A 25,397-nucleotide genomic window follows, 5' to 3' on the forward strand; every position below is an offset into this window, starting at 1 on the left:
AATGTATCAGTCTGGAGTCCGGGCTGTTTAGCTCACAGAGCATTGTCTAGACTGGATACAACTGTGCTAGTTTGTTACAATGTATCAGTCTGGAGTCCGGGCTGTTTAGCTCACAGAGCATTGTCTAGACTGGATACAACGGTACTAGTTTGTTACAATGTATCAGTCTGGAGTCCGGGCTGTTTAGCTCACAGAGCATTGTCTAGACTGGATACAACTCTGCTAGTTTGTTACAATGTATCAGTCTGAAGTCCGGGCTGTTTAGCTCACAGAGCATTGTCTAGACTGGATACAACTCTGCTAGTTTGTTACAATGTATCAGTCTGGAGTCCGGGCTGTTTAGCTCACAGAGCATTGTCTAGACTGGATACAACTGTGCTAGTTTGTTACAATGTATCAGTCTGGAGTCCGGGCTGTTTAGCTCACAGAGCATTGTCTAGACTGGATACAACTGGGCTAGTTTGTTACAATGTATCAGTCTGGAGTCCGGGCTGTTTAGCTCACAGAGCATTGTCTAGACTGGATACAACTGTGCTAGTTTGTTACAATGTATCAGTCTGGAGTCCGGGCTGTTTAGCTCACAGAGCATTGTCTAGACTGGATACAACTGTGCTAGTTTGTTACAATGTATCAGTCTGGAGTCCGGGCTGTTTAGCTCACAGAGCATTGTCTAGACTGGATACAACTGTGCTAGTTTGTTACAATGTATTAGTCTGGAGTCTGGCTGTTTAGCTCACAGAGCACTGTCTAGACTGGATACAACTGTACTAGTTTGTTACAATGTATCAGTCTGGAGTCCGGGCTGTTTAGCTCACAGAGCATTGTCTAGACTGGATACAACTGTGCTAGTTTGTTACAATGTATTAGTCTGGAGTCCGGGCTGTTTAGCTCACAGAGCATTGTCTAGACTGGATACAATTGTCTCTACTTTTCTTCTATGAGCAGAACTTGATCAAGATCAGTTTTCAGTTTCTGGGTGTTAACAAGCAAATTTTCATACACTGACAGGAAGGAGAGCTCTAAGGCTACTTTCACACTAGCGTTGTTTGAATCCGGGGTGCAATTCCGTCGCCGAAACTGCCCGCCGGATCCGGAAAAACGTGTGAAAACGGATTACATTTGAATCCTGATCAGGATTTTGATCACAACTGAAAAAATGCATTGGAAAAAACGGATCCGCCATTTATGGACTTTAACTTTTTTTTCACATTTTTCGGCTTTAACATGCAAAAGCTGGATCCGGTTTGACTGAACACATGGCGGCGGATCCGGCATTAATGCAAGTCAATGGGAAAAAGGCCGGATCCGGCGTTCAGTCAAAGGCTGGGTTCACACGGGCGTTGCGGGAAAATGTGCGGGTGCGTTATGGGAACACCCGCGATTTTTCCGCACGAGTGCAAAACATTGTAATGCGTTTTGCACTCGCGTGAGAAAAATCACGCATGTTTGGTACCCAAACCCGAACTTCTTCACAGACGTTTGGGCTTGGGTTAGGTATTCTGTAGATTGTATTATTTCCCCTTATAACATGGTTATAAGGGAAAATAATAGCATTCTGAATACAGAATGCATAGTAAACTAGCGCTGGAGGGGTTAAAAAAATAAAAAAATTATTTAACTCACCTTAGTCCACTTGATCGCGTAGCCCGACATCTCCTTCTGTCTCCTTTGCTGAACAGGACCTGTGGTGAGCATTCATTACAGGTAAAGGACCTTTGGTGACGTCACTCCGGTCATCACATGGTCCATCACCATGGTAAAAGATCATGTGATGGATCATGTGATGGCCGGAGTGACGTCACCAAAGGTCCTTTACCTGTAATTAATGCTCACCACAGGTCCTGTTCAGCAAAGGAGACAGAAGGAGATGTCGGGCTACGCGATCAAGTGGACTAAGGTGAGTTAAATAATTTTTTTATTTTTTTAACCCCTCCAGCGCTAGTTTACTATGCATTCTGTATTCAGAATGCTATTATTTTCCCTTATAACCATGTTATAAGGGAAAATAATAATGATCGGGTCTCCATCCCGATCGTCTCCTAGCAACCGTGCGTGAAAATCGCACCGCATCCGGAAATTCCTTGCGGATGCTTGCGATTTTTTACGCAACCCCATTCACTTCTATGGGGCCTGCGTTGCGTGAAAAACGCAGAATATAGAGCATGCTGCGATTTTCACGCAACGCACAAGTGATGCGTGAAAATCACCGCTCATCTGAACAGCCCCATTGAAATGAATGGGTCGGGATTCAGTGCGGGTGCAATGCGTTCACCTACCGCATTGCACCCGCGCGGAAATCTCGCCCGTGTGAGCGCAGCCAAAGTGTTCCGGTTTTTGGCCGGAGGTAAAAATACAACATGCTACGGTTTTCTGAAAAGCCTGATCAGTCAAAAAGACTGAACTGAAGACATCCTGATGCATCCTGAACGGATTACTCTCCTATTCAGAATGCATGGGGAAAAAACTGATCAGTTATTTTCCGGATTTGAGCCCCTAGGACGGAACTCAGCGCCGGAAAAGAAAAACGCTAGTGTGAAAGTATCCTTAGACGTATACAGTGAATAAAGGGGTATTCTCATTGTATAGAATTTTGGAAAATTGCCAGAATATCAGTGAGGGTCCAACCCTTATGGGTTATGAGCGTTCTGACTGGACCTCTAGTGGTGGGAACGCCCCTTTATATAGCTCTCTGCTTCCAGTAATGCTACAATTAGACTTTGTCAGTGAAGATAGAAGGAAACTGTTGCTTTATATGCCATAACATGGGCTGTAATTCTAGACCAGAAGACCATATGTTTTCATGCTGACCTTTTTAGCTCCTAAAATGATGGTTATGTTAGTCATTAGGGTCGTGTCTAAAGGTGGACGCAAAGAAATTGCTCCTTAAAGGGGTTGTCCTGGATCAGAAAAACATGGCTGCTTTCTTCCAAAAACAGCACCACACTTGTCTACAGGTTGTGTGTCGTATTGCAGCTCCACCCCATTGACTCCAATTCAGTCAAGCTGCAATAGCGGGCATAATTCATGGACAGGGGTGGCACTGTTTTTTGGAAGAAAGGCGCCATGCTTTTCTAATCTTGGCCAAACCCTTTAGGAGGCCAGCCTACAGTAAAGGAGAAGCAAAGGTTGGCTTTGCACATAGGACGCCCTCCTGTCTAGATGCAGGTCATGGAGCTTTTCTCAAGGAAATTTCACTCCTACTTGGATGGTCCAGTAGTCAATTAGCAATAAAGAGAACAGATCAGCAGAAAACGTCCTCTTGTTGATGGGCTCATCTCCTCCTCCCTCTCCATGCATGGTGACCTTACACAGCATGCCCACAACACAGCATGGCCCCAGGTTCCTAGCAGTGCATGTTATTGTCCTAATCTCTGTAAATGCCACCATCTTTCATCTTTTTAGTCCTCTGAACAAACTGAAGAATGCTGACAGGAAGGAAGACATCAAGAAGGAGGAATCTGCAGTGTGATTCAGCATTTCCTGACCACCCTGGACCCTACATATAACTGGAGGCCAAACTCCATCCATATAATGTCTACATAAGCTCCTTCTCATTCTGTACTGTGAGGCTATTTTCTTTGATAATTTTTCTCTCTCCTATAACTCTCCTGTAAAAGGATAAGCCATCAGTGTTTGATTACTTAGGTCTGACCTCCCAGATCTCCGCGATCAGCAGCATGATCATACCACTCTCCAGCAAGCACCATGCCCCATTCATTGCTGAGACCAAGGCACAATGGCTCAACCATACATTTTAGTGCATGGGACTGAGCTGCAGTACCAGGAACATCCACCCTGGCAGCTATGGCGCTGTGGCTGCAGAATGGCCATCAGGTACCCACTGATCAAACATTGGTGGCTCATCTTTTCATTCTCATCACAGTTGGCATTGAGAGAGTTGAGGTCCTGGGGTTAAATCTCAGGAGGTCCACAATTTTGAGTAACCTCTGGTTTTCCTGCCTGCATAGGGCTACATGCACATAGACCGTTGTGTGTTTTGCGGTCCGCAAATTGCGGATCGCGTCCGTGTGCGTTCCGCAATTTGCGGAACGGCATGGGCAGCCATTGATATAACTGCCTATTCTTGTCCGCAAAATGCGGACAAGAATAGGACAGGTTATATTTTTTTCGGGGACCACGGATCTGAGTGCTGTCCGCATCTTTTGCGGCCCCATTGAAGTGAATGGGTTCACATCCGAGCTGCAAAAACTGCGGCTTGAATGCGGACCAAAACAACGGTCGTGTGCATGAAGCCTAAACCATATGTCCATCTTCTCAACCACTGCATTATTCTCTAATGCACCTAAAAATAAATGATGCATCTTTAGAAATCGTCTTGATGAAAAATGTGTGCCTACAGCTCCTACAAAGACCTAGCTGTCTCTATGGTTACAGACTACAAACAATTTGTGTAGTCGGACGAAGTGTTACTTCCTTCCATCTGCCTCTACTTGCCGGCATACAGTACTTTCGAGAAGAGATAGAAGACAGATGGAAGGTAGTATGACTGCAGGATCGGTCAACTGTCGTAACCTTGTGGACACGTAAATCTTCATGAAAGCTGAAGATGCAAAACGGTAGAACAGTAGAAAATTTGTGTAATTCATTGGATTTTCCGTTGCAATAATGGACATCTGGTGGATTATATAATTGACCGCACATTTATTATTCTGGGAGGAAGGGGTTTATGGGGTATAAAATATTATCTGTCAGGATAAGAGCAGAATTCACATCTAAATGACCCGAATCTAACCCAGTTTTGATGTTCTCCTTGAGTTTGAGTCGGATCTCTCCAGACACTTGGTTTTGTCTCACAACTTTCCCAGTTTAGCAGGATTGTCCTGTGAAACGGGGCTCGAAGGGGCAGGAGAGTATTGTTTTGTGAGCGGCTCTGGCCTGATTCTAAGGCCCCTTTCACACGAGCGATTATTCCACGCGGGTGCAATGCGTGACGCGAACGCATTGCGCCCGCACGGAATCCGGACCCATTAATTTCAATGGGTCTGTGCACATGAGCGTTGGTTTTCAGGCATCACTTGTGCGTTGCGTGAAAATCGCAGCATGTTCTATATTCTGCGATTTTTCACGCAATAGAAGTAAATGGAGCCACATGAAAATCGCATCCATGCGATGCGTTTTTCACGGATGGTTGCTAAGAGATGTCGTTTGTAAACATTCCGTTTTTTATCTCGCGCGTGCAAAACGCATTAAATCGCATTGCACCCTCGCGATAAAAACGGAACAACTTAACGCGATCGCAAACAAAACTGAATGTACTTGCTTGCGAAATCGCGCAGTTTTCACTGAACGCATCCGGACCTAATCCGGACACGTTCGTCTGCAAGGGGCCTTAGTGGGTCTTCCAGGATTAGAAAAATTTAGCTTTCCTGCAAAAACAGCGCCGAAAATGTCCACAGGCTGTGCGTGGTATTGCAGTTCTACCTTAGGCCTCATGCACACGACCGTATGTATTTTGCGATCCATGAAAAATACGGATGACATACGCGTGCATTCCGTATTTTGCGAAACGGAACAGCTGACCCCTCATAGAACAGTCCTATCTTTGTCTGTAATGCGGACAATAATAGGACATGTTCAATTTTTTTGCGGAATCGAAATACGGACATATGGAAACGGAATGCACACGGAGTAACTTCCTTTTTTTTTTTTGCAGACCTATTGAAATGAAAGGTTCCGCATACGGTCCGCAAAAAAACCAGAACGGACACGGAAAGAAAATACGTTCATGTGCATGAGGCCTTACATCTATAGAGCTGAGCAGCAATACCAGGCACGAACCATGGACAGGTGCGGTGCTGTTTTTGGACAGGTGCGGTGCTGTTTTTGGACAGGTGCGGTGCTGTTTTTGCTCATCATTGACTTTCTATAAAATGATCCTGATTGGGCGATTAGACTGTAGCCCCTTATGGGCTGATGTGACATTGTTTTTGGCAGGTTTAGTTTTTTTTTTAAAGAATATTTCCAATTCAAGCAAAAAAAAAAAATATCATGTTAATAAAGGTCAAGGAATGTCCTTTATTGTCACTTTCTTAGGATACTTTCACACTAGCAGCAGGGGACTCCGGCGGGTGAACAGCCTGTCGGATCCGTCATGCTGCTAGTTCACATGTGCCCCCGGACTACCGCTCCGTCCCCACTGACTATAATGGGGGCGGAGTTCCGGCGGCAGCGCACTGCAAGAGGCAGCCGGACTAAAAGTACTGCATGCATTCACCTGCCGGACTCCCCTGCCCCTAGTGTGAAACTAGCTTTAAAGGGGTTGTCCACTTTAGGGATCCCTTGATGATGAGTGGTAGGTCCTGCTGTCAGAGCCGCTGCCATTAGCTGTCATTGCAGCGGGTAGTGGCAGGTAAGTACTCACAGAGCAACTACAGTAGGTTCCTTCTTCTGACTAATAAAGGGGAGTCCAGAGCTGTGAACCCCCTTTTACGAGCCTCAATAAGACCTATGGAAAGGAGTCTGGGAAAACAAGCTGACAACCCCTACGGGAGCCATAAAAGCAGCCATATTGGTTGTCACTAGTGCTGAGCGAACTTTCAAGTTCGGCGTACAAAGTTCGGGTTCAGGTCATCTAAGAATTCCGTTATGGATTCAGCTACCGCGGACCATATAACTTATAGCGTAATCCATAAGGGAATTCTTAGATAACATGAACATAACTTGTACGCCGAACTTGAAAACACAAGTTTGCTCCTCCCTAGTTGTCACACTACTTTTCCAAAGGACCATTCCCATTGAATAAAGTGATGTCATATCATTAGGATATTACATCATTTTGTAATTGGGGGACACAGTTTTAAGTCAAGTCAATGAAGCCAGGATGGCACTGTACAGGGAGAGGACACAGCCTTAAATCAGAGGTTGGACCCATCACAAAGTAACAGCATGTCCTGGCAATATAATGGGAATAACTGAGGGATTTCACTAGCGGAGGGGGGGGGGGGGTCTAGAGACGTAAACCCCTATCATATTATCCTGAAGCTCTGTTGAAAGGTGTTTCCTCCATAATCCATAAAAAAAAAATCTGGGGGACAACCCTTATCAGAGCTCACAATGATTGTCCCCCAGCTTTCCCAGGAATCAGTCTACCGTCTGTTTGTATTCCTTTATTTATTTATTTAGAGGTAATTATATGTTTATCTTGCAAAATGTTTCTAAATGTTTCACAATGATGCTGACAAGGCAACACAGGAGTAACATTGTGGCACCCTGCGCCTCCCAAAAGAGCCATATACATTGTGTGACACATCCCAATGCAAGAAAAAGCAGCACCTCCCTGAACCCTTTCCTTGCTCAGGATGCAGCCTGGTCCTCCCATCCAGCCACATGTCTGCACTTTCCATGGGCTGCAGCCTATGAATAGTTAAAAGTGGAGGAGTAGCCGGGCTGAGCAGCAGTAACATCCCTAGCACATTCCTGGGCTTTAGTGGGCTGCCAGCATCTGATTAGAAGCATACAGTATCCAAGGGGCTGTGAGTGGCTGAGCTGCTCTACGCAGGAGGAGGAGGAGGAGGAGGAGGACTGGGAGCTGCAAGGCTTCACACTACTGACAGCCCCAGACCCCAGCAGAGGACAACATTTCCAGAGCTCCCAGTGGCTGCAGTGACTGGTGAGTACACGGCTATACATAGGCGCCATGCTACAAAATGCCACCCAAGCTACAGCTGCAATGGGTGCCCAGGTTCTATTCGGATGGATGCGGACGCCGTCCTATTATGTGCGCGTCCCCCTCTGCGGAATAGGTCGCCGCTATCTATATGATGACGCCTATCCATACGGATGAGGCTTGAGCGGAGCAGGGAGCGCAGTGATTTTTTTCCAGCCACCTCCCCTCTATCCCCCTTCCCCGATACCTCCATCCGAATCCTCGATTCCAAAATAGTCGCCCCCCGGCAGGACGTCCGCACAAAGCCCCTTTCCCCCCCACCCTGCGCTAATCCGAGCATTCCTCAATAGTTCAAGGTCTCGGAGGTAAAATCAGGGAATGATGCGGTGCAGAGCGTGAACGCCAGACGTGACCGTATCATTCATTTATGCACAGGATTGCAGACACAGATCCGCACCATCCTTCTGGGGTTGGGCATTGCTGCCTTTGTTTCAACCCAAAAAAAAAAAAGGTATTGAAAGAAAAATATGCCAGATAGATAGAGTGCAGAAGATGCAGCAGATGGGAGTCTGTCAATGCTTGGGGATGTGTTTGTCCTTTGGTGCAATTCTGGTAAAGCTACTAGCGATTGCAGCTCGGCTCTGCTACATCTTGCAGAATAAATTGGTGTAATCCTCACCGGTGTTAGTTACGGTTGTATATAATTGTTCATCTCCTATATATATATAGTGTACCACAGCCCAGGCTGTAATGTCTGCAGCAGCAGTGCAGTGTAGTGTGACGGTATGCTGTCCTCTTCCCCGGCAGTGGCGATGATCTGCACAGGCTGCAGAATAATAATTCTACAGACACTTATTACTTATCCATGTTTCTTACCCACAGTATGGCGGATGTAAGATTAGATGTAGCATGTATGGGAATTGCTGCCACTATGTAATGTCGGGCAGGTAAAATTTCCAGCAGATTTCAGCCATTTCTTATGGCACAGATCACTCCTGGTCCTCCTCCCCCCCAAGTGCTCAGCAGTGGGGACTTTGAAGTCCTCTCAGCTGGCTTTACTGATGTGGTTCTCCAGGACTACTGTGGTGGTCTATGCTTAGCAGGTATGACCTCCAGGACCCCTGCGTCCTCTGCCTTATTTACACATGGTGGTGGCCATGCCTGGTCCTGCAGCTCCGATCTAAGTCTCCTACCACTCAGATATTGATGGCCTATCCTAAGGCCAATGATTCTGAGGAAGCCCCTTCTAAAGCTCCGTACACCCATCAAAGGCTTACAGTAACTTTGCATGCCCCCCGATTTTATATAGAGCCATGCAGAGCTGTTTCTGTTGGAGATTGCCGGAAAGAAAATGGCAGCCGATTCCATAAGGTGCCTTGGTATGGAGCATCGCTTCTAGAAGATGTCTCTCCATATTGCAGTGAAGTATGGAGGCACCAAACGGTGGCTCACGGGGGAAGGGCTAACGCTCTATCATGGCCATACACAGTACATGAATGTCGGACGAGCCTGTCAATTTTGGTAGGACTGACGAGGATTGGGCTTGTGGGGCTGGGTCCTTCGGTGGACAACACCTACATGCTAGGTCATGCCCAGTGTGTATGCAGGTAAGGTGGTTGGAAGGGAGAGCTGGTGGCTTAGAGAGCCTTCAAAATTTTAACATCTTGCCTAAAATATCGCCAGTCATGTTCTTTGACCCTTTTTCTCAATATGGTGATGAAACGGGTCTCTGCTGCCCCGCTACCAAACATACGTGTAGGTAGACTCCATTGGATTCAGCCATTGCCAGTGGCGTACATAGAGAAGTAAGGGCCCCATAGCAAGGATAAAAACAGGCCCCCCACACAGGACAGAAGGGGTTCTGCCTAAACCCTTTTCAATGACCCTTGAGCCATTTTTCCGCTACCTCATTTGCTAAAAGTTGTTCCTGTAGAGCAGGGATGCTTAAGTACTTTTTTTAAAGGTCCACATACCTGAGTCTGCTGTAGGATGAAGGTCCGAGCTGCAAAACAAAAAAATATATAAGGAGGGACAACACCATTGGCGTGTAGCGCTGCATTATTTATTTATTTTTTTACAACAATCCACACCTCCATGCCCACCTAATCTCCTTTCTGCCGACCAAACAGTAAGAATGTCCTTTCAGTGCCCTCTTACAATAATGATGCCCCTTTAATGCCCTTTAGACAGTATGATACCCCTAAGTGCACCCTCACAGCAGGGTGATCCCTTAGTGCCCCTGACACATTGCGATGCCTCCTTAGTTCCTCCCCACAGAGTATGAATACCCTAAGTGCCCCCTCACAGTAGTAGTGACCTCTCTGTGCCCTTTTTACAAAAGTAATGTCCTATTTGTGCCCCCTTCATAGTAATAATCCCCATTGTGCCTCCTTCACAGTAATAATGCTCCTTAACAGTAGTAATGCCCATTGAACCCCCTTCAAAGTTATAATGTCCATTATGCCCCCTTAACAGTAATAATGCCCATTGTGCCCCCTTAATAGTAGTAATGCCCATTGTGCCCCTTTCACAGTAATAATGCCCTCTGTGCCCCCTCCATAGTAGAAATCCCCATTGTGCTTTAATAGTAGTAATGCCCTCTGTGCCCCCTTCACAGTAATAATGCCCTCTGTGCCCCCTTCATAGTAGTAATGCCCTCTGTGCGCGGTGCATCCTCCATAGTAGGAATGCCCACTGTGCCCCCTCCATAGTAGAAATGCCCATTGTGTCCCCTTTACATTAGCAATGCCCATTGTGCCACCTCCAGAGTAGAAATGCCCATTGTGTCCCCTTCACATTGGCAATGCTTATTGTGACTCCTTCCAGAGTAGAAATGCCCATTATGCCCCCTCCAGAGTAGAAATGCCCATTGTGCCCTTCCAGAGAAAAAATGCCCATTGTGCCCCCTCCAAAGCAGAAATGCCCATTGTGCTCCCTTTACATTAGCAATGCCTATTGTGCCCCCTCCAGAGTAGAAATGTCCATTGTGCCACCTCCAGAATAGAAATGCCCATTGTGCCCCCTTCACATTTGCAATGACCATTGTGCCCCCTCCAGAGTAGAAATGCCCATTGTGCCTCCTCTGTGTTAAGAAAAAAAAACAACAACACAGTAACTACACACCTTGTCCCGTTCCTGAAGCTCACAGTCCTCTCTCCCCTGCAGACACAGATCGCTCTGCAGCACTGTGTGGGCAGAGCTTATGCAGATTTACGGACTGCAGGCTCCGCCCACACAGGCCGGCAGCGCGATCCGTGCCTGCAGGATGAATGGTGGATCGGGGAGAAGTCTTGCTGCTTCACCATTCAGAGCTCCGCCGGCCTGAAGAAGGAGAGGAGCACGGGGAGCTGAGCGGTGAGTGACAGGACCACAGATCCCAGTGCTCCAGCAATGAGCGCTTCCATCTGTATTGATGGAAGTGCTCATTGCTTCTGGACTCTGGCACACCGAGAGATGAACCCGGGTGCATGCAGGGGTCCAGACAGCTGGCAACCGCGGTCAGGATTTGGACTGCAATCCGCCAGTTGAGTACCCCTGCTTTAGAGGGTGGAGTCCTGACCAAGTTTTCACCTCCAGTAGAAGAGGAGATAATCCCAACTAAAGTGAGAGAGACCACGGCACTCGGATTTTAGATATACAAATTGCTTGTTTATTTTAATCCATCCAAATGAAGTTATAGCCACTGGCCAACGTTTCGGTCTAGACAAAGACCTTGTTCATGGCCTTAGTAGTTGTAGTCATAGGGCCAGATTTATCATTAGCTCAGGTCAGAATAATGGAGTGAAAAAGTCCCAAAAAAGTCCCAAACGCTAAAAACTGCGCACAAATTTGCGACTTTTTTCTGCTCTGCACTATGCTCGCCAGTTTTCTGAAAGTGGGCGTGTTTTCTTATGTAAATGAATCTCTAGACAGATTTACTATTGGGACTATTTAAAAAAGTCGCAAAAAAGTCCCAATTTCACTCCAGTGAGGACCATGCTTATCTTATGAGACTTTTTAATAGAACATGCGACTTTTTCATAAAAACGTGCGACTTTTTCGTAAAGATGTACGACTTTTGTAAAGCTGCTTACTGACGGATAAACTGCTACCGTCAAACCACATTTATTACAGTCTTAAAGGGCCGATCATAAATCTGACTTGGCTAAAACTGACTTTAGCCATATGTGAAAGTGGAGTGAGCTGTCAGAGTCATGATAAATCTGGCCCATAGTCTTGAGTGGATCATCACAGTTTAGTCACATTTTTTTCTATTGCCCTGTAAATGCCCCATAAAACGTACTTGGGGATGTGTTGCAGACATCTCAGATTAGATGTGGTCACCATACATAGTAAGGTGGAGGGAGAAGTTTTAGGTGAGCCATTCTCTCCACTAGCTTGACCTTCTTCCCCTCCAATGGATGTAGTAACCACCCCTTAGCCCTCTGCATGTTTCCATGTCAAGCGAAAACTCATCCTTGGGCACAAACTGTACTCATTGGTCATTTACAACAGAATCCCTTTAAAGTCGGTGGGATCCATCATCCAGAGGAGCTTCTGTGCCCCAATGCAATATCTGTAAAATGTCCCCAGCTACCGTGTTCCATTTATAACCTACAGGCCAGTCCTCCCAGAATGTCCAGTAGACTCCCAGAATAACGTGAGGTGTCCCGGACTCTCAGAAGACCTGCTATATCTCTTAGGTGCCACACATATTCATCTCTTTCCATTCTTGTGCTTCCCTCTGTTCCTGGGTGACACTGCAGATGATGTCCTCATGCTCAGTGGTATCCAGGCTTTGTTTGAGGTGGGGTCCAGGTCTAGAGGGTAACATAGGAATGAGGAGAGGTGAGGATCTGAATGTTTGGTCTAAGGCCAGTTAAGAGGTGGTTTGGTGTCTGGAGTCTATAAACAGAACTTAGAGTCTGGTCTAAGATCTTTTTTTAAGTAGGGGATCCATATTTTATGGGATCTGATTGGGGGTCTGTATTTTTAGGCTGTCTGGTCTATGGTCTTAATTTATTTAGAGAGTTGAAGGTCTGTATTTTTTAGGGGGTCTCATGTGGGGTCTGTATTTTTATGGGACCTAGTCTTGGGTCTGTATTTTGGGGCTCTCTGGTCTAAGCTCTATATTTATTTAGAGAGTTGGGGGAAGGGGGTTTGTATTTCTTAGTGGCTCTTGTGTGGTGTCTTTATTTTTATGGAGTCTGGGATCTGTATTTTAAGAGGGTCTGTATTTTTGGTCTGTCTGTATGTAGTTAGGGGGTTGGGCAGGTAGTATGTGTTTTTAGGGGGTATTGTATACCTGGTGTGGAGTCATTTTTTTTAGGGGATCTGAGGTTTGTATATATTTAGGGGGTCTGGTGTCTGTATTCTTATATGGGGTCTTATTTGTGGGATTTTCATTTTTTGTAGGGTCAGGGGTCTGTTTTTAAAGAGAACCTGCTCTGGGGTCTTTATTTTAGACGGATCTGGGGTCTGTATTCTACACTGTCTGGTCTGGGGTCTTTATTTTAGACTGATCTGGGGTTTGTAGTTTACACTGTCTGGTCTGGGGTCTTTATTTTAGACTGATCTGGGGTTTGTAGTTTACACTGTCTGGTCTGGGGTCTTTATTTTAGACTGATCTGGGGTTTGTATTTTACACTGTCTGATCTGGGGTCTGTATTTTCTACACTGTCTGGTCTGGGGTCTTTATTTTAGACTGATCTGGGGTTTGCATTTTACACTGTCTGATCTGGGGTCTGTATTCTCTACACTGTCTGGTCTGGGGTCTTTATTTTAGACTGATCTGGGGTTTGCATTCTCTACACTGTCTGGTCTGAGGTCTGAAGGTTTAGTCTGCCTGGAGTTGAGTCATTTTTACGGGATCTGAGGTCTGTATTTATTTAGGGGGCTTTTTGGCCCAAGTGTGACCAGTAACTCTGCACCCCTGTGCTTAGATGTCCTAGATGCCCACAGATTGTGCATCATAAGGCTGGTGCTCCACAGTGATTTATTTTCCTCGATAATTGCATGATCCTGGGAAACCGCATCGCAATGTGAGTTCCTATGGGGTCACATTGATGTCCCAGTCCGGAGTTTCACTTTATGCAGTGTGCGGTGGTATTTACTATCGCAGGTGGCATATTGCATGCTTCTTTGCTCTGTGTTCGCTAATGGCATTCCAGTGCAACATGTCGTGTGCGTCTGATCGCCCCCAAATAATCAGTGAGAGGAGGGTTAACTGATCAGTACCACATCGGGCACCCTTCATTACGGCCCTCCATGGAGCGTGTAAGGCCTCATTCCCACTTTTGTGATTTCCAGCAGTGATTATGACCCAAAATCAGAAGTGGAGCCTACACAGAGGAACGGTATAAAGGAAAGATTTGCACCGGTTCTGTGTTTTCGATCTATTTTTGGCTCACAATCACTGCAGTGTGAACAAGGCCTTAGAGCCACAGGCAGAGGTAGAGTCCATTGCATTCTGCTGCTTTCATGGTGCCGTTGGTTGGATGGGATATGCTTCCCATTCTCCTCCATTCATTGCCTCCTGAATGGCATATTTCAGTAGGCCAAGGGTTTCCGCAGTCGGAGCTCTCCTCGAGCTGTTTGCACACAGCAGGATGCCGTGCACCACCGACAATGGAGGCCATGGAAGCACATTGAGTCATGGCGGCCATCACTTCAGCAATATGATAAGGAAAGGAAGCAGATAAGAGGGCGACGCAGGAGACCGGACCCTCAGAAACAGCTTGATACGTGCTGAAAGTCACCGCTATACTGGGGGACGCAGCAATTCCCTGTATCAGGACTGCTCCCCTTACAGCAGGGTCGGCCTTCTGGGTGCCACATCAGCCGTTCCTGCTGAAGGTGATGCCACAGATGGCCTGCCATCCAACCTACAGACCCCCACAATCAGCGGCCACGGCAATCTGACCTACTGGGACTTGAACCCCTGGACAAAAATGTTTAATATTAATTGTATGGCAGTATTATTTAGACACAGTATAGTGCTATTATATCACTTTATGTATGTAGCTTGTATTGGCCACTGTATGTTGGTATTATTTGTGTACTATATGGCAGTAATAACGCGCATTGTGTGGCATCGCTGCTTGTGCACCATATAGCGTATTATTCTTGCAACGTATGGGGGTATTTATGTAGGCATTGTGTTCCATCGCTTCTTGGGCACCGTCTAGTGTTTTATTCTAGTAGTATGTGGCACCACTACTTAGGCAACGCATAGTATACCGCGGCCCCTCAAGATACAATATTCATTGGTTCCAGGACGACCATTGTATGTCGAAACCATTTTAAGTTGAGTAATCGGTTCCAACGCCAAAGGATAAGAGAAAATGAAGATTTAAGAAAAATAAGCAGATAACTAAGACAGACAAAAGAAGTCCTTACCTATAAGGCCTCTTTCAAACGGGCGTTGCGGGAAAAGGTGCGGGTGCGTTGCGGGAACATGCGCGATTTTTCCGCGCAAGTGCAAAACATTGTAATGCGTTTTGCACTCGTGTGAGAAAAATCGCGCATGTTTGGTACCCAAACCCGAACTTCTTCACAGAAGTTCGGGCTTGGGATCGGTGTTCTGTAGATTGTATTATTTCCCCTTATAACATGGTTATAAGGGAAAATAATAGCATTCTGAATACAGAATACATAGTACAATAGCGCTGGAGGGGTTAAAATAAATAAATAAATAATTTAACTCACCTTAATCCACTTGCTCGCGCAGCCGGCATCTCTTCTGTCTTCTTTTTTGCTGTGTGCAGGAAAAGGACCTTTGATGACGTCACTCCGGTCATCACATGGTCCATCACATGATCCATCACCATGGTAAAAGATCATGTGACGGACCATGTGATGACCGGAGTGACGTCACCACAGGTCCTTTTCCTGCACACAGCAAAGAAGAAGACAGAAGAGAAGCCGGCTGCGCGATCAAGTGGATTAAGGTGAGTTAAATTATTTATTTATTTATTTTAACCCCTCCAGCGCTATTGTACTATGCATTCTGTATTCAGAATGCTATTATTTTCCCTTATAACCATGTTATAAGGGAAAAAAATAATGATCGGGTCCCCATCTCGATCGTCTCCTAGCAACAGTGCCTGAAAATCACACCGCATCCGCACTTGCTTGCGGATGCTGTGCGATTTTCACGCAACCCCATTCATTTCTATGGGGCCTGCGTTACGTGAAAACGCACAAAGAGGAGCATGCTGCGATTTTCACGCAACGCACAAGTGATGCGTGAAAATCACCTCTCGTGTGCACAGCCCCATAGAAATGAATGGGTCCGGATTCATTGCGGGTGCAATGCGTTCAACTCACGCATCGCATCCGCGCGGAATACTCGCCCGTGTGAAAGGGGCCTAACAGTCAGAAATGGCTGCTAACTAGAAACAAATCCAGCTATTTGGCCTGGATTGTTAGCCTTGCGGCATATGGCATTGTGTACCACTGCTACTTAGTGTAATATTCCTGCAGTATGTGGCGGTAATAACAGGCACTGTGTGGCACTGCTATTTAGGCACTATGGGGGAGATTTATCAAACTGGTGTAAAGTATATTATTCTTGCAGCATATGGCTGCATTCACGTAGACGTCGCGTGGCACTTTTACTTTGGCAACGTAAAGTGTATTAATCCTGAAGTATATGGTAGTAATAAAAGGCACTGTGTAGCACTACTGTTCATTATAGTGTACTATTCTTGCAGCATATTTACCTAGACATTGTGTGGCACTGCTATTTAGGCCTTATTAATCTATCTCATATATAAATGATAATGGCACTGTATGGAAGTATTACTCAGGTACCATACAGTATGTCGCATTTTATATTACGGTTACTTGTACCCTCTGCACCATATGGGGAGGGCACCGTACCATCTAATCTAATGCCAGCCCTTCTGCCGGGAAATTCATAAGAAAGCTCCATCGGCTGCCTTCTGTTAACAAACTGAACTTTAATTTCCTGCTCCCACCCATAACGGGAAGCGGCGGCGGGCGGATTGTGCAATTCTCTCAGATATTACTGACGGTTTTATCCTGAGTGAACCTCTGCTCTCTAATGCTCCCTGTTCACATATTTAAAGGGATGCGTCACTTTAACCTCAGATTAACCCTACAGTCTTAAAGGAGTCCTCTGAGATTAGAAAACACTTACCCTGATTTATAAAAACCGGCTTAATAGCCCATAGCAAAGGAGCTCTGAAAAATGAAAGGTGGAAACTACGGTCAACCAAGCCAGTTTTCCTTTATACCAGTTTTTATAAATCAAGGTCTTTGTTTTATTTTTTTGTTTTTTTATCAGAAATAGCGCCTCTCTTGTCAGTGGTTGTGACTGGTATTGCAGCCTATAGTTCTATTCAAATGATTAATAGGCAGACACAAATCCTATTTTGAGACCAAAATGCAGCAAATTTTTCCATTTTTTGCAATACTGTTACGTGGTGGGGAGGAAAGGGTGAAGGGCATGGAGTGGCAGGTTGGGCCCTTGGTACCAAGAGCTTTACATGACTCCTCCTCAGACCCGTATCATGCAAAATGCAGAGGGGAAGATAGAGAGGATTACATTGGGGTGAGTGATTATATAAAAGAAGTCTAAAAAGAAGTATAAAAAAAATGCTAACTTTTTTTTTCTTCTAATTTATGCCTGAAAGGGTTAAGCAGATTTATGTTACAGGCGGACACGTTTGGCTACGGGAATTTTAGTGGAAAGAATTTTTAGCGGAATATTTATTCTCACCTCGTAAAGAAAACCCAAGGGGGCTGTGATTTCCACAAAATAATCGGCTGTAAATAGGTCGCGTTTATTGCAACATGTTTTATAGGAAAGTGTCCATAGCAAATCGCAAAGGAACAGAAACTCAGCTGAAAGACAGTGGAAAATAAATGGATTACTGCTGGTGTCAGGCATTCTCCTCCTGAACCTTCTGCAGTTCACCCCTGAGAGACAGTGGTTGTCAGAGGACAGCTGTTCCATTTACAGTCAGGACCTGGCCTTATCTGACAGTCATTACCATTCATGAGATGCTATAATATGACAGCCGCTCCATTCCCAGTAATGCCATCCTCTGACAGCCGCTCCATTCCCAGTAATGCCATCGTATGACAGCCGCTCCATTCCCAGTAATGCCATCCTCTGACAGCCGCTCCATTCCCAGTAATGCCATCTTATGACAGCCGCTCCATTCCCAGTAATGGCATCTTATGACAGCCGCTCCATTCCCAGTAATGCCATCGTATGACAGCCGCTCCATTCCCAGTAATGCCATCGTATGACAGCCGCTCCATTCCCAGTAATGGCATCTTATGACAGCCGCTCCATTCCCAGTAATGCCATTGTATGACAGCCGCTCCATTCCCAGTAATGCCATCCTCTGACAGCCGCTCCATTCCCAGTAATGGCATCTTATGACAGCCGCTCCATTCCCAGTAATGCCATCGTATGACAGCCGCTCCATTCCCAGTAATGCCATCGTATGACAGCCGCTCCATTCCCAGTAATGGCATCTTATGACAGCCGCACCATTCCCAGTAATGCCATCGTATGACAGCCATTCCATTTCCAGTAATGCCATCTTATGACAGCCGCTCCATTCCCAGTAATGCCATCCTCTAACAGCAGATCCATTTCCAGTAATGCCATCGTATGACAGCCGCTCCATTCCCAGTAATGCCATCCTCTGACAGCCGCTCCATTCCCAGTAATGGCATCTTATGACAGCCGCTCCATTCCCAGTAATGCCATCTTATGACAGCCGCTCCATTCCCAGTAATGCCATCCTCTGACAGCCGCTCCATTCCCAGTAATGGCATCTTATGACAGCCGCTCCATTCCCAGTAATGCCATCTTATGACAGCCGTTTATTCCCAGAGAAGGAATGCCATCCTCTGACAGCCGCTCCATTCCCATTGATTGTGTGACAGCCGCTCCATTCCCACTGATGGGAGGCCATCCTGTGACACCCGCTCCATTCCCAGTAATGCTATCTTATGACAGCCGCTCCATTCCCAGTGATGGGATGTTATCCTCTGACAGCCTCTTAATTTTCAGTGATGGAGTGCTGCCGCTTTTCCATTTTAGCCAAGAATTGGCATAATTTGACAGCTACTCCATATTCAGTGATGGGACGTCATCATCTGACAGCCGCTCAGTTCTTAGTAATGTGATGTCATCATCTGACAGTAACTTGATGTCATCGTCTGACAGCAGCTCCATTCTTAAGGATGGGTTGTTATCATAAGACAGCTGCTCCATTCCTAGTAATATGATGTCATCATCTGATAGCCACTCTGTTCTCAATGACGGGTTGTTGTTATTATATAACAGCATCCTAATTTTCATTGAGGGCTGTAGTTTCTTCATGGACAGTCTGTTTCTAACAGCTGTTCCATTTTAGCCATGAATTGTCATAATTTGATAGCTACTCCATATTAAGTGATGGGACATCATCATCTGACAGCAGCGCCATTCTTAGTAATGTGATGTCATCATCTGACAAATCGATCCATGCTCATTGATGGGATGACATCATCTGCGCACACCCTGAAAAGCAAAGTGGCTGTCAGATAACTGCCTGTTCACAAAGAATTTCCTATTGACAATAAGTGGATTTTGGCACAGAATACATGACAATGCCGGCATGGAAAATCCACCATCAGTGATCCTGCTTCTACACATACACATGCATGCTCAACTGGTCTGTGTGTGCATGTATTCTCAATAAGGTAGGGGCGTAAGACTCCTCTGGTGGCAGCTTATCTCCCTTGAGATCAAAAGGACTGGGCATATTGAAATACAACATGGTCGCTGATTAGCTTATCTCAGTCTGACTCCTGAAATCCCCAGCGATCAGCTCAGGGGAAGATGCAGCCAGTCATACGTTTTACCTGCAGCGGCCACTACAGGGCAAGTGTAGTATTACATGGTGGTCATTCAAATGGCTCCTCTTTGGCCCATAGAGGACCCCTCCTCTATAAGAACAACTCATTTTAGAAATTTGGAGTCTGTAGAACAAAGAACAAGCAGAAACCATTATTAATTCCATGTTTTGGAGGATATTCCTTATCTCCTGGGATTCCAGAGATCCTGAGCACGCCCGTGCTGGAATCCGTTCTGAGCTATGCAAAACATTTGCAGGCTCACCTTTACATTAGGACATCATAAGAGACGTTATATTGTCTGGGTGCCGTAACCCGTGTGTGCACCCCCCAACCCATCTTTTACATTGGGATTACTCAGTGACGGGGGAGGAGTTGTCTTTGTTTGGCCAACCATTTGATACCTCCAGAGCCAAATAAACATTCACGCCAAACCTCCTGTGGGTGTCGGAGATGGAAACGGGTACGAGACTGCGCCAATTAGACAGTGAAACCTTTTGTCACATCCGCTTGTTTTCATCCAAGTTCCATTAATTACTGTTCAATTAGAATTTGGAGATCTCCCAGCACAATATCAGTCATCGACATTTACTGTGGTATTTCTGCCTCATTACGAAATATTTCTGCCTGTTCGTTACTTATTAAAGGCATCCTCTCATGAACGCGACCTCTGTCCATACTATGGTGGCGTACCTAACATGGAGGCAGAATTGGAGAAACTAAACTTAAAATAGGTGGAGGGCGGTAACATCTATTGTCTGCCACTTACAATGCTGTTCTGACATCTCTCCAGAGGCAGTTTAATCACACCTAATAGCTTCAGTCATGCAAATGCAATCAACATCTTACCTTGATGAGATTCTTGATCTCATGTTATGATAAACAGATTATGATGACTGAAGCATGAGTCACCAGTATTTAATGCCAGAGATTAGTCATTCTAATTGAGTAAGCCAGTCGGATGACTAGTGAAACATCTTTAAGAAAAATAAAAGTCCAGTTGCTCTGACTTACTTACTACTGGCCTGGGGTGAAAGAAAACCTTCATAGACTCAATGAACATAGATTATTTACAGCTACCCATTGATATTAATGCACTGAGCTCCCCCTGGTGGTGCCTGCAGGCAGACAGTTTTATAATATACTGTGTGAAGTGAGGCAATGTATTCATGACAGTTGTAATCCCATAGGAGCGTTGTATTTATTAACCCATTAGTGACTAATGACGTACTGTGTATGTCATGATGTGGTGTTAGTTACCGCATTATGACGTGCACAATACATGATGAGATCAAAGTGTCACCGCAAGTATACCCGCGTCTAAACGGGTGCTACGGACAGCTGAGCTGTCTGGGCACCCGGTAGAGGACCAATCACAGCGGTCCCTGCCTGTAGATCACTGCGATTGGTCAGTCAGATTTGACTGACCAATCGCTGTGTTTAGCAGTGCAGCTCCGATCTCCTCAGTGAGTGTTGAGTAGATCGGGGCTACGCTGCTGTGTCTATTGTGCCCCAATCAGGATGGCCGAGCGGGACCTGGTAAAAATGAGGGGGACAACCCCCCCACCCCTCCCCAACCCCAATATTATTCAGGATGGCCAAGCGGTAGTAGATTGTCAGCTGTAACATACAGCTGACAATCTACTGTAACAGCTGACAATCTACTGTCGGCCGTTTAACCCCTTTTATGCCGCGGTCCGTAGGGACTGCTGTATGGAAGGGGTTAACAGGGAGGAAGCTCCCTCCGTCCCCCATCGGGCGCTGCGCTGCTGTGGCAGCGTCTCGATTGGTTATAACAGCTCCCTCCTTCCCCGCTCCCATCGGGCCGCTGCTCTGCCTACTCCTCTGGGGCACGCCAGCTAGCGATCGCGAATCCTGATAGATACACTCCTGGGCAACTAGAGGACAAGATCGTGCAACCATATTCTTAGGATATGTGTCCAGATACATGTATACACTGATCAGTATCAACCGGCTTGTGTTCTTTTTACGTACTTGGATTGGTATAGGATAGGATGTATTGTATTATGTGACTCCAGGTCGCATGTGACTACATGATATGCACCTCATTTGATTGCATGGACAGTCTGAGAGGATATAGATATATGCCCATATTCATTATGTACTTCAGATGTTAGTCCATTGAAAACATCATATTGTGGTGTTTCAGGATAAATGTGAGCTGTTGCTTGTTGGCACTTTATTTTATTTTGTTTCCACATGTCTGTATGTATGTATGTTTTTAATGTGAAAATAATAAATTTTTATATTTTTGTGGGTATTTTGTTACTTGATCATTGTGTTGATAAATATTTAGAGGAAGTACACCCTTGTACGCACTAGCTATATTGATCCAGTTGAATAATAAAGTGATACATGTCAGATTTTCAAAAAATAAGCCCTGGTCATGAAGGTGCAAACTGGCCCGGTCATTAAGGGGTTAAGCGCCTTCAACATTGAAGTCGGATACAACAGGTGAGGTCAATAGTGATTTTTTTTTTTTATTGAATTTTTTTTAATGAAAATTTTCTTTCATAGCTAGGGGTTGCGCTTTGTGTTCCACAAATGTTTCTCTATGGGGCCCTAAGAAACCTCTGTCTGTCCTTGATGATTGGCCATTGAGTTGAAAATATATATATTCATCTCTCCACAAAAATCCACATTCGTTTCTGCGCCTCCAAGCAAATTTGGCCTTGAAATCATCAGATTGTGGGGCATGTCTATCCTAACTACTTCTAAATAGAGTGATAGTCTGGTAGCCTGTTAGGGTATTGCACACAAGGGGTCACTTATAAGGGGGGGATCTGGTTTAGAAAACCCATTGTCAAACACCCTTTCAGAAGATTAGATGAATTAGTAGAGGGGAGCCCCATGTTTAGGACCTCAATCAATGAACCTCTAAGAGACCATCTCTCACCGGAGGACCCTATCCATCCATGCTTTTACACACTCAGCTTATTGATTCCATTGAGCAGCATGTAATACTTAATTTCCCCTGCGGAGGTGCTGTAGAGAAATTGAATTCCTACTGTTCATTCAGAGATCCCAGCAGCAGGAGACCCATTGCTTTGCCTTTTTTTGAGGGACCACCCCAAAGAGGACACATGTTAGTACATGTGACTGTTAACATAACTTTCCACTTTTATATAATTAAAAGGGTTTTACGAGTGTTTGTTATTGATTACCTGTCCTCGGGATAGGTCATCAATATTAGATCCTCAGGGATCCAGTTCCTGACACCCTCGCCGATCAGCTGCTTGAGGAGGCTGCGTTCCTCGGGTGAGTGCTGTGGAATCCTTGCCGCTTCCTAGTACAGCACCATCCATTGTATAGTGGCTATGCTTGGTATTACAGCTCAGTTCTATTAACCTAAATGGGGGTGAGCTGCACCTGACGTCACTGGCCTAGGAATCGGCTGCATTGCCCACCGGAGCGCCATGGTCCCTTCAAAGAGCTAATCAGTGGGATGCTGGGAGTCAGACCCCTGATAATCTCTGATATTCATGGACTATCCTGAGGATTGGCCATCAATATGAAAATCTCGGAAAACTCCTTTAAAAGTCAAATACAATTAAACTAATACAATTTACTTTTACACTAATACAATTTAATTTCAATTCCTTGACAATTTCAAGAACTCAGTTTGCTTTCAGTAAATAGAAAAACTGTTGTTGATATTCAAAGGTTGAAAACAAATCGCCTGGACTCCAGACTGATACATTGTAATAAGTATTTTAAAAATCTTTTCATTAAAAAAAAACTTCTTTAACAGCTATACTGTACATCATCAGCATATACTGAAAATCTCTAGACCTGTGTGAAAATTACAATTAAATTTACAGTGATAGTTTGTGACAAATTATTAGAACAGTAAGGAGATCTGTGCAGCTGCTTCTGATGGGTTTAGCTCACAGAGCATTGTCTAGACTGGATACAACTGTGCTAGTTTGTTACAATGTATCAGTCTGTAGTCCGGGCTGTTTAGCTCACAGAGCATTGTCTAGACTGGATACAACTGTACTAGTTTGTTACAATGTATCAGTCTGGAGTCCAGGCTGTTTAGCTCACAGAGCATTGTCTAGACCGGATACAGCTCTGCTAGTTTGTTACAATGTATCAGTCTGGAGTCCAGGCTGTTTAGCTCACAGAGCATTGTCTAGACTGGATACAACTCTGCTAGTTTGTTACAATGTATCAGTCTGGAGTCTGGCTGTTTAGCTCACAGAGCATTGTCTAGACTGGATACAACTCTGCTAGTTTGTTACAATGTATCAGTCTGGAGTCTGGCTGTTTAGCTCACAGAGCATTGTCTAGGCCGGATACAATTGTATCTACTTCTTATCTGCAAGATGTATGGGGCCTGTATGGGTTTTTAGCCTGGAAAGTAAGCAAGAGTGATCCCATTCACTGACAAGAAGCAGAAAACTTACAACTGGTTATGACGAGTTTAATCCAAACTCATTGTACGACAAAAAAAAATTGCGAAGAAAAAGGGGGTCGGTCAGCACATCCAAATGCGCAGGGGCACGTTGCTATGGCTGAAAACACTGTAAAACAAAACAAGCAATGCAACAGCTCTCTGCAACCCAAATAAAGTACAAAAATGCATAATAATTGCTAATGCTATACTTATAAATTAGAGATGGTTGGCAAATCATTTTGTACAAAATTATATGAGCCCGTCTGCCGCACGTCAAGGCGATCTCTGTAAGACGGGGACCTAACACTAAATTCTACCTGTTATGTGCCATGACGGCTACCATACAATTCAGGGAGTGTTTTTTCCATGCATCTCTAATTTATAGCACTAGTATAGCACTAGCAATTATTATGCATATTTGTACTTTATTTGGTTTGCAGAGAGCTGTTGCATTGCATGTTTTGTTTTCCAGAAATAAATGTTATATATTTAAGACTGAAGAAGCCTTTATATGTAGCTCCGCCATTGGCTAGAAGTCTTCTTTAAATCGCCTCTGCTTTACATGAATGGGGAGACTGAGCAGCAGGTATTTTACAAGACGTTTTACAAATTCCACCCCCATTACTGCATTTCCTTTCCAAAACAGTCGCCTCTTTCTAGCTGTTCTTCTGGTTTCAATAGTGATCTGTTTGCAAGCTGCTTAGGACATGGCTTTTGGATAGGAAGGGTTAATGTTGGCAATGTGTAGGGACACTTGATTCTCCTGTATGCAACCACCGGCCAGCATCATGTGCAGCAGCCGAAGAGGAGTCTGAATATTGGGTCTGGTCTGTGGTCTGATTTATGGGGTCTTATCTGAGGAACATCTAGATATCCCATGTACACAATATGGTGATCGGCAGTCTGAGGATTATGGGGGCCATTTATCACTGGAAATGTGTTTTTGGGAGTTGTTTTGCCGCATGTTTTGGCACACATCTTTCTTTATACAAAACCCTGCGACTTCTGTGCATGTATGCCACACTACGCCAGTTTTCAAAGAGGTCTAAATGTGAGTCCAAGTGTCCGAAATCTCACCTGGATTATGGCACGTTCACTATGTGCGATGCTTCCAAATGTCGCTAAAATGTCGCATCTCCACGCCAGGCAACCCCCTGGTGTACTTTTTATCCCTGTATTGAGATTGACACAGGTGTTCCACTGGTCTCATGTGGAGTGTGAATTTTGGGGTCTGGTTTGGCATCTGAATATTTATGCTCTAGGGTTTTGAAGTGTGAATGATGGAATCTGGTTTGTGGTCTGAACTGTAGGGTTTGGTCTGGGATCTAAATTTTAGGGACTAGTTTTGAATTATTTGATCTCTGGGATGTGAATTTATAGGATCTGGATTGTGGCCTAGTTTTTAGGGTTCGGTCTGGGGCCTGAATTTTGTGGTTTGGTCTGGAGTCTGAATTATTCTATCTGCTCTTGGATTTGAAATATGGGGTC

At 45.1% G+C, this 25,397-nt stretch overlaps 1 protein-coding gene across 2 annotated transcripts in view; it reads left to right on the forward strand.

Annotated features, from left to right (window-relative positions):
- The first annotated feature begins 7,408 nt into the window (after nucleotides 1–7,408).
- The window catches only part of DAB2 (DAB adaptor protein 2), an 84,030-nt gene continuing 66,041 nt past the window's right edge, over nucleotides 7,409–25,397 (forward strand). The window contains exon 1 of one of the 2 annotated variants that reach the window (XM_040420936.1): nucleotides 7,409–7,630. The gene's annotated coding sequence lies outside the window, so the exon portion shown is untranslated. The remainder of the gene's footprint in view (nucleotides 7,631–25,397) is intronic. The other variant, XM_040420939.1, reaches the window with a different exon arrangement.

This window comes from Bufo bufo, chromosome 2, assembly GCF_905171765.1.
Source record: "Bufo bufo chromosome 2, aBufBuf1.1, whole genome shotgun sequence".
NCBI classification, from domain to species: domain Eukaryota; kingdom Metazoa; phylum Chordata; class Amphibia; order Anura; family Bufonidae; genus Bufo; species Bufo bufo.